An 11157-nucleotide genomic window follows, 5' to 3' on the forward strand; every position below is an offset into this window, starting at 1 on the left:
TGGGATTAAATTACGTTTTCTTCGTCACACACCCTTTCAGGCACAATTAGAGCTTGATTTTTTTTTATGTTGAAATGTATGTTGTTGTTGTTGTTTTTTTCATTATTTGCCTGAAATAAATAAATACATAAATAAAAAATGCTAAAGTGTACTTTGCTGTGATCACAATTAGTTTTATTGAGGCTTTACAACATTTGTTTACTTCTGTCATTATTCCATAAAAAATACCAAAAACAAATCCTAGTATTTTTTTCAACAAATAAGTCCATGTCAAAACCAGAGAGATCATCTTATGAAATTCATATTTTTGGTCAGATATTTACGGGGCAACAGTGAAGAACAAGTCCCAGTGGCACCACGAAATGAATTTAATACAAATACATTTTTTGAGATCATAGGTTTGAAAATACCATATAATCCTGTAACACACTTCAAGAAATAAAAATCATCTTTGTTCAGTAATGTGTTTAATGTGGGTTTTAATTCAGTCAAGAGGACACCCTCCCGGTCATTTAAACGTTTCTATAAATGGGAAAAATGTATGCAGTGAAGTATATTACATTATATGCAGTGTACCGTCTAAATCGGTGTAAGCCGATTCAAAAGGCCTCTCACAGTAGCCCAACACGCACCTTTGTAACAAGGTTGCATAAAAAAACAGAATGAATGGGAAATCCTCCCACTTTACATTTTTTTAAGGAATTTACAATATTTCTATTTATTTTGAGTGTTTTAACAAGTGTTTTGATCCATGTTTTAACAATAACTTTATTGTCCCTTAAGGGAAATGAGCACACAGTGGACGCACAGCTGCATAACAATGTATACAAAATAAGAGGAAAAAAAAGGAAGAGACAATTCAAAAAATCCAGCAATCTATGACGATATATCATGTACAATACACGTTCAGGACTCTTGTACTGTACATCCACCAAAAATGCAAAAATACGAGTGTGTGTGTGTGTGTGTGTGTGCGTGCGTATGTGCGTGCGTGCGTGCGTGCGTCTAATAATATTTCTCAAAATCCTCTCAGGGACCAGAGGATAAATGCTGGGGGGCTAGACTTGGCCCCCACACCCAGTTTGATAAAACTCTGGTTTAAATGATAAAATTATAAGATATCATTAAGTGTAAGCTTGTGGTGTAGTGAGAGGTTGAGCGAGACTTGCAGATCATCATTACTTAAATGCACCATCAACAATACAAAAAACATCAACAAAATCAACAACAAAACATACATTTTTACTTTAGGATATCTGATAACTATATAAATCAGTGTTGTCCAAAGTGCGGCCCGGGAGCCTAATGTGGCCCTCAGACCAACTTTTGGTGGCCCTCAGGCTTCTCATAGAAGTGGCACACTTTGCTTAAGATGGTACTTTAACTGCAATTTTCACAATTGATAACATGATTACCTGAAAAAATGCAAAGAGCTGCCATTATTGTTCTAAGCCTAATTAAAGGTCTGGGGAACAGAGAAAAATCTCTGAAATACAATATGCTATATTCTAAATGTAGCATTATACTACAAACCACAGGTAGAAAGGAAACAAGTGAAAGAGACTCTCCATTCCGAAGGACTAAAAGACCAAACAAAAATGATTTATCACAGAATACACACTATGTTAATATGGGTTCCTCTCTGTGCTTTAGACGTTTCCTATGGCCTTGCGTGCTCCCTGTACCAGCCCAAGACAGCCCAGAATTTCTTTCATTTAAGGACTGGGACGTCTGACCTCAAACAAGTGAAGCAAGTTCACGACTGTGAATGAATGCATGGTCCTGCATTTGACTTGCTGCAATTATACACAAATGGTTGCGCTTAACTTCAAATTTATGATGGTCGGTATCTGAACGACTCTCACCTATATGTATTCCCATACACTTAAATAGGGGCTGAGTTTGGCATATTTGGTAGTAGAGTATATTCAATTGCCGGCTCAAGTGTAAACTACATACAAATATCAAACACTCTGTGGAGTTTGGATGTTTTCTCCATGGGGAGAACTCCGGGTACTCAGGTTTCTCTTGACAAGCCCATGGCTAAGTAATCCAGACCAAGATCCTTGCTCAAGATCTGGAAATGCTTTTCTGCATGCTGGACTGCAGTCAGCCGTTGCTCCTGACAGGTTGCACTGAGGTATTGAAGGATGGGCTCAGTGCAAAGGAAAAAAAATATTTCAGGTGGCACTGCAGACAACAAACAGAAACACATTAAAGAATTACACCTGATTCACCTCCAAAGCAAAGTGTAAAAAACATGCATGTATCGATGCAATACACCCACAGCTCCCTTGACTTTTCTTTTTATTGGATGCCAAAATCCAGTGCAGATACTTTTTGGGGTAAGGGCTTCCTGGATACTGCTTTAGGAACAGCAAGCCCAGACCGCAAAAAGACCCACAAAGGACAAAAAAGTGATGCCGAAGGTACAGTGTGGTGTGATGGCTGAATCCGCAACCGCTACAACAAGGAAAGAAAACTACAATTCAAACATGGGATTTGAAGGGACGTAAACCACGTTTAATGATAATAATAATAATAATAATAATAATAATAATAATAATAATAATAATAATAATAATAATAATAATAATAATAATAATGAAACGTACAAATACATCCAGCTCAATATAAGCTCAGTTCACATTTGAACATACACAAAAGCAGTCTCAAAAGGGTTACTTTTACTGTTAGGGTCACTTTCACACTTTCGTATAAATATTTAAGAAAATGAAGCATCTGGGATATTGTAACGTAACAGACTCCAGAGAACACACTAGTGGCATTGTTTTTTTGGTTGTATCCGAAAGGTGCTGTTTTCAGGCCAAGGTCAGAACACTTAATGCTCCGGCTGCGCACCCTCAACACTGTTCACACATTCCTCTTTGAAACACATGATGATGAGCTAATGATAAGTATTCCCCCCGTGAGAAGTACAGGCCATCCTACTTTGTATTTGGATAGCGAAAAGTCCTCTTTGTACACACTTTTACATTTTTGGGCAGCACGGCTGTGACTGCTGATGCATTACGTGTTGACATTTCTTCAGATAAATGTATCTAAATGGGGAGCTTGTCTCACTGCCTGTGGTAAGAGAGGAGCGGGACGTTACGGGACCTTTAACAGTGCCTTTAACGGTGCCTTTAACGGTGCCTTTAACGGTGCCTTTAACGGTGCCTTTAACGTCTGAACCAGCTGTGAACGAACACGTGGGCTTGCCTTATTTTTTACTTTTCCAAAAACCTGCATCCTTCTCCCCTTTGATAGATTAGTTAAACTCTTACGAGGGCAAGACATACAAAAACACGATAACCAGAAATGTCAAAAGCACTTCAAAAAATAAATAGTAAAATAAAATCACACACCCAGGGTTTAGTGCCACTTGGCTTTTAGATTAAAACATGGGTATTTCTTTAAAGAGCCCATGCAGTTTAAAAGTGTATATGACAGGTTTTAATACTACTTTTGGAATTATTACTTATTTAGACGGATAACATCTGTTGTATGTAATATTTAGGCTATCGGGCATGTCGGGCATATAATATCTAGGTTGTCGGGCAGAAAAATGATGCCTTGAATTTTGATGCTGCTGACATGACAGGAAGTGACACAGATAGAGGTAAAGCTCCACGGCAGTTTGACTTTTACTCATTTCCCATTGACACAACATGGTTGGCACGGCAACAGTTTAAAATTGTTTGCCCCCCCATCTATGTCACTTCCTGTCAGGGTCCAACAAGGAAGTGAAACTACAAACATCGCAAAAACGGTCAAGCTATAGAAATCAGGGTACATTTCTTTTTTTATTTTATTTTAGCAAAACCACATCTGGACAGGCCTGTACCAATTTAAGTGCTACGTCAAGTCCAGGGGCGGACGGGGGACCAGCACAGGACCATCTGTATACGTAGACATCTGCCACACTTACCTCACCATATGCGTCATTTGTGGGGGGGGGGGGGGGGGAGTCTCACATCCCCTAATGCTCTTTCTCTAAGTGTGTGCTATTTTGTTGTGCTGCATTGAGTGTGCTTCCATAAAGCCAATTTTGCGCAGTATTTAACTTATCTTTACGAGCTGCTCGTGAGTCCTGAATTGCACGTCTATAGCGTGTAAGTCATTTTGCAGATAAAAGATTAGAAAAATAGCGCCGTGTCGGAGGCTTGTCACTGGTCACGGGCCCTGGACTGGTCGCCGTGTGAGAGCTCTCCTTGGTCCTGAAAAGCCTCAAGAGCTGTCCGTGGTCTGCTCTGCTGTGTGGTGAACGCCCTGCACTGGGGGCCTGGCTTTTTGAAGACAGGGGCTATACCTGGTTAATTGAGGCATAAAAAAAAAAAAAAAAAGCAACACAACAACAAGTAAATTCATATGTATCAGTGCTGCAAAGGCATAGCTTTTTACTATTAATCGTGTGATTTTTTTTTTTTACACGGGCAGCCTGGTTAGCACGTGACAACGAGCAGCCCTGATTAAGATGCGAGGATCGTGGCATGAAAAGACACTTGTTGCCTCGATGCTGCAGTGTTTACGGTGCGTGCAAGAACTTGTTTCAGTTTAAAAAAAAGCTCCGATCTTCTCACTTCCTCGGCTTAAAAGAAGTACTTCAGTTCGGGCTGCACGCGCGCACGACTGCCCCCCACCCCCTACACCCAGCAGCTCTCACAAACACACGAGTCGACTATAAAAACTCCGGACATTTACGCTGTTGAATTGGGACTCTTCGCAGCACTTGGTTGAAAAGTGTTATATCTATGGATGAAAACTCAGTGGTTTGATGTTGCAATTAGACAACAGTCCTCACAAGTGTTAGTCCTAACGCCGTGTTTAGGAAGCAAAAAAAAAAAAGAAAAAAAAAAATCTCGTTGGGGCTCTGTTCTCCATAGCAAAACTGCATTCGCCATCAATAAACGCTATATGTCTGGATCTAGATTTACGCAGGGGTTACATAGTAGCCTATTGCATCAAAACAGCACACTCGAGACGAAGCACGTCCACTGCTGCGGTTAATGATAAAATTGCGAAGAACTCTGTGGATATCACCGCCAAATCACTTGCACACGCCGTTTCCCCCTATTCTACACATCAACACGTCTCTCCGGAGAAAACACTGGCTACTGTCGCTTCACCATCAAACACGGGCTGAATTCCTCAATGGCTTTTATGGCAACAGTAGGCGATATAAGCACGAAAACAGAACTGCGAATCTGGATCGACTCATTTCAATTAAATGCGATAAACGAAAAAATAATAATTGAAATAGGGTGGTCTCACCAAGTCTTCAATGAAGCGCACATCATTTCTCTCTTTCCCCCGTTTTCCCTCCAATAATCACTGGGAATTTGAACGGCACCCATTGATATGCAGCAATAGGGTCCCCCCTCTCCTTACCACCACCCTCTCGCCCTCCCTCCGTCCTATCTTGCAGACGTCAGTCGCATTGCCTCCCATATACTCCGCTCTAAATGCATTTTAATTTTTTGGTGTATTTCTCAGTATTTAATCCGTTTTGCTCGCCTTCCCCTTTCTGAGAAATGCTGCAAAAAGCTCTAATGGAAGCCACTCAATTCCTCCAGTCTGCTTCTTGCTGGTGACCTGCATTGACGTCATTGCGTCATTAGGTTTCCCCTGGAAACACGGGAGGGCCAAAAATAGAAACACATTAATTCAAACCCAAGGCTGGGGGGTGGGGGCTGGGGTAGCTGAATGCTGTTTTTGGCGACTATTTCTTTCTATCAATCTATTCTTCCGAACCCCGCATCCCTCAGCACTACAACCAGCACTACTCCAGAACGCACGCACGGACTTAATAAACACATCCTGTAAAGCGCATTACCATATGGTACTTTTTACTCAGGCTATACTTGACTAACATTATAACGAAGTATATGTATTATTACATGAGTAAAACAAATCAAAAGCTTCATGTTGACATATAAATTAGATTTGTATTTGTATTTGAATTTGAACTAATACATATATATATATATATATATATATATATATATATATATATATATATATATATATATATATATATATATATATATATATATATATATATATATATATGGCATTGGATTTTTACATCATTTCATGTTTTGTTTCTCATAATTTTTGTTACAACTGAGTCATGACCCTGAGGACCCCCTGAAACGAGATGATTGATACTTTCTAACTCTTCCTTGAGTAATTATCTTGGTCACTACTTTTAACTCCTTTTTGACTGAAATAATTTCAAAGTAAAGTCATTTTTGTGAGCTACTCTACCCGCCTCTGCATAGGGCAGTGCCGGTGACGCACGGCTGCGCTCCATGTAATCGCTTAAGCTTCATCTATCTGCTCCAGATGTAGTAATCAGCACAGCGTGCTTCCCTCTACTTTCCATTGGGATTTCTCAGTGCACAAAGTGCTCCTTGTGATACTTTGTTTTCACATTTTGCCTTTTGAAAGACCAATGACGACAACGTTGAAACTCGATTTGACGTTTCATCGTAAATTTGACTAAAACTAAACTCCTGGCCTTTATTGATGATTTGCATCAATGCCTATTTATATATTTTTTATTTTATTACTATTTTTTAAATTATATTATTTTCATCCGTCAGTCGGCCCCACGGAGCCAAAGGCCGATGCGGGAATTGGTGCAACACCATGCCGGTTCAACCTAGAAATATAGTATAGTTTAAATGTGTGATGTCCATGTCCTGTTTCAACAAAGTAACACACAATGTAGCATAATATGAGATGTAGCCGAGGGAGAAAGTAGTGAATAAGATGTAGGTTTGAGCTTGATTTGAAATTTGAATGCAGGTTAAAATGAGTTGATTAGATAGAATTGTATAGAAAGTACAGCCTAAGTAACCTACCCCCTAACCCGAACTGTCATGGAATAGGACATTTTCACAGCAGTCCGACCCCCCTGAGCAGACTATCTAGCATTAGTCCCAACAAATATTTGTATGCCTCCCATACTCGGGGAGACTGGAGCAGTTTGTCACATTGTGTTTTGGCAATCGGCTGTTTGGGACTCCACCCACCACTGTAGTGCCTTAATGTTATGTTTTTATTTGATTTATTCATTCATTTGAGATTCCATTTCAATTTATACAGTTCTAAACAGCGGATTTCCAACCAAAAGTCACTTGACTGAGAATTGTCTATGGGATTGTTAAAGTGTATATGACACATTAGACACAAGTTTTGCTAAAACATAGTTAAAACAAATATATTTAAGATACAAAATTGACCCAGCTTTCTTGAGTTTGACCATTTTTGTGATGTTTATAATTGCCCTTCCTGACAGGAAGCGCAAACAATTTTAAACTGTTGCTGCGCAACCATGTTATGTCAATGGGAAATGAGTGAGTCAAACTGGAGTTATACCTCTATGTATGTCACTTCCTGTCTGAAGCTTCAAAATTCAGGGGCGCTGTGACTTGATAATGTTACTGAACATCAAGTTTAACGTCTTGATTCTCCTGCTGTAATATGCTTCCATTTACACACACGCGCACACACAAAACAGAGAGGATTTGTCTTATTTTGGACAAGTTTTGTTTTAAAAGCCTTTAGGTGATTAGATTCTGTAAAATCTATATCTAGAGATGGAGCTAGATCACAGCTTCAGCTTTGAATTGAACTATAATTGAGCTGAACTTTTTTGTCAGATGTCCAGCTCTAGTAGGTGTCAGGTGGGTTAGGGGTTGGTTGTCACATGAAAAAAAAAAAATTTGTGTGTCTGTGTTTTTATGATTATATTAATTTGATCAATAGAATTTGTTGAGCACATATTTTACTGCATTGGGTGATTTCCTGCATTTTTAAGCTCATTACAGAGTATTTTGCAGATAATTAATAATTACTTCAAACTAGTTGGATGAACACGTCAGGCGGTGAGTATTAAAAGCACCAAAAAACCCACCATTAATGACAATAGGGACAAACAACCCCACTCATTGTGACAAGCTGCTGCGCACATGGGGCTCTTTTTCACAGTCAATTTTCAGTCAGTTGATAACTATTTAATGCAATAAGATATACTGAAGCAAGAGAGGCAAAAATGAGAGAAAAACAGTAAATTCAGAAAAAATGTCCAAACAAAACACTCAATTAAGTCATGTACAACCCTGGCATTTGTAGACAGTGGTGCTTTACCAGTGGCTAAAATGAGCAGATTCGGCCCTTGGTCTTGGTCGCCAAACAAACCTGCCTACCACTGCTGCAGGCTGCAGACACGCACAGTAATACGGTTAACTTTTACAAATATTCTTGTATGTACTATTTACTACAAGCAAATTGTTTGGTTGTTGTAAATAAACTACCACTAACCGGTGGTGAGTCTGACATAGCAATAATGAGCACATATTCTTTAGGAGAGCAAGCATACGTATACGAGCGATGCCGACACAGACCTGTAAACAGAGCGGTGCATGTGGATTCCTGTGCTTGTGTATGCTATCACGCACACATTTCAAAGTTGTGTGTGACTTAGATAGAGAAAATGTGAGAATTCATGAAAAAATGAGGGCCAGGGATAGGGTTGACCTTATAGGTTATGGTCATTTACATCTTTAGACAAAATAAATCTATTAGATCTATACAAAATCACAGCAGACTGTCCCTCCTGAGCAGACTATATAGCTTTAACCTTTCTTTTTTCAGGAAATCTGGTCAGGAGGGCCAGCTCTGTCCTGGGCTGCCCCCTGGACTCTGTAGAGGAGGTGAGGGACAGGAGGGTGTTAGCTAAGCTCACCTCCATCATGGACAACACCTCCCACCCACTGCACGGGACTGTAGAGGAGCTGCTGTTGGACTGTACAACACTGCTGTGTAATAACTACATGCAATCATCTCTGTATCAGCGTCACTTCATCAACCACCTGCAATATGACTGTAAAACTTTGCACTGTCAATGCATGACATTTTATAGTCTGCACTTAGCAGACCGTGGTCATTTTGGAAACATGAGAACCAAAGTAAACAAAAGACAAAGTCATGCATAAAAAAATAAGAGACACTAATTTGGTCAAATTAAAATTAGATTGAATTCAAACTAACAATGATGACCTTTGATATGAGATGCCTTGATAATCAGTATCTCCTTTCAGTGAGTTGTGACAATTTGCAAATTTAACCAATTCTAAATGAGCGATTTTTCAATTTAATTTATTTCATTAGTTTTACACAGAAGCTAAAATATTTAAGCTACAAAGGGCCAACAAAGACTTTTGCTGAATTTTGTTGTTTGTCTTTTTCTATCCCAATCTTTTTGGACACACTTTGGATACGGAAAAGGCACGTTTCTATTTTATTTTATGATATCATTGTTATATTATATTCATATACTATTAATTTAAAAACAATCAGACCGTGTGGGCATGAAACGTGAAGAGGAACCTGTACTTCTGGAGTAAATTTACGAATTTTCATCGCAATGTTACATGGCCTCCTGGAGGCCCAGGGAGGACCAGGGAGGGGTCAGTTGAAATGTCTAGTTTCCAACAAAAAGGACCACAGGTCTGTCACTTTCTGTTCCAAAGTTATGTCAGAAAATCACCGATGTTGTAGATGGCGGGAGCACGGACCTCATGGGGTTCAAAAATAAAAGCACAGTCGTCTCATGGCAAATCCCGCCTCCTGCAGGTGCTCACTGTCGATGTCTCCTTGGGCAAGACACTTCACCCTCCTTGCCTCCAGTGTCTGCGTACATTGGTGCATGAATGTGAGAGTGGTTCTTTGCTGTAAAGCGCTTTGGGCCTGATGAAGGTAAAAAAGTGCTATATAAGATGAGAGCATTTACCATTGAACTTTACTTTAAAGGGACTAGATGCAAGTTGGGCATTTTTATACTCATTACCGCCACCTCTGGTCTTGTGCGTAACTGCAGCCTCTATATTAAGCTCGTGCATGACGGCACTTCAGACCGAATTAACACCTTTTTGAGTGACAGTGCAGGATTTTAGAGGCAGTTGTGGTGAAAAAGTCTGGGCTCATTCTACACATTAGGCCATTGTTGGAGCAAATAGGGGAAGGAAAATAAATAATTTTAACATTTTTAAACTCTGTATCGTCCTTTTTTTTTATATATATAATTTTACTCAAGAAGAAGTAAAAAGTAGTGACCTAAATAATAACTGTGCCTGGGGAAATACTTTGTACTGTTAATACTAAGGAACTGTTTGAGTGTAGAAGTCTGATTTACAATTCAGTAGTCACATAAATTATGAGAAACCATAGACGAAATGATGTAAAAAAAAATCCTAGTATTTCCAAAGAAAATGCCAGAAAAATCTACAAAAATATTTTTCTGAGGAGTAAAATACATGAAACACCAAATACATATATTTTATGTGCCATATGAAGATTAAGTTTTTGTCACCTAAAGTGTTTTTTTTACAGATACCACTTTGAATAAATCTAACTGAGTACTACTCGCCTCTGATGTTACGTCAACACTTTTTGGACTGCTCAGCCACTGGAGGATGTCACAGATGATTTGGATTCTGTTTAAAATGAGAGAATTGCATTTGAACTCCCTGTCACCAACCATGCATTACCCAGTAAAGACCCACAGGCTCCTCCGAAATCTTTTTTTTTCATCCAAGGATAAAAGGAATGTATTCTTCCAAACAGGGAGCTACTAAATACCGTAACTACTTCGTGACCTTTTGAAATTCCTTTCTCACTAATGTCTGTGCCTTTCTTGTACCTGTACACCGACTGTTACGCACGCACACACACATACACATCGCTGGCCGCTGACGCCATCTGGTGGTCAAAGGCGACTGCTACAGATAGATGGAATAGGTCTAAGCCTAGCTACCCCAAGTAAGGCCTGCTGCATTTCCCCCAAAGTAGCCACTGCAGTCGTTATTCTGATTATGACGTGCACAGGGTATCACGTGCAAAGATACAGTACGTGGGACATCTATACTATTTGGTCCTATTTGGACATTTGGTAGTTTATAGGCTATGTGTTCAATATTGGTTTTTACACATTTGAAGAAGTGAGTTAAATTGCTATAGCGATATGAAACTATAGGCTTATGTTTGGTAATGATTAAAATGCCCTTCTATGAATTTACATGGGTCGTATGGAAGCGCAGCGCCCATGCTTCATAGCAAGAAAGTCTCAGATTCAATCTTGGGGCTGGA

The sequence above is a fragment of the Gobius niger genome (genome assembly GCF_951799975.1).
Source record: "Gobius niger genome assembly, chromosome: 2".
NCBI classification, from domain to species: Eukaryota; Metazoa; Chordata; class Actinopteri; order Gobiiformes; family Gobiidae; genus Gobius; species Gobius niger.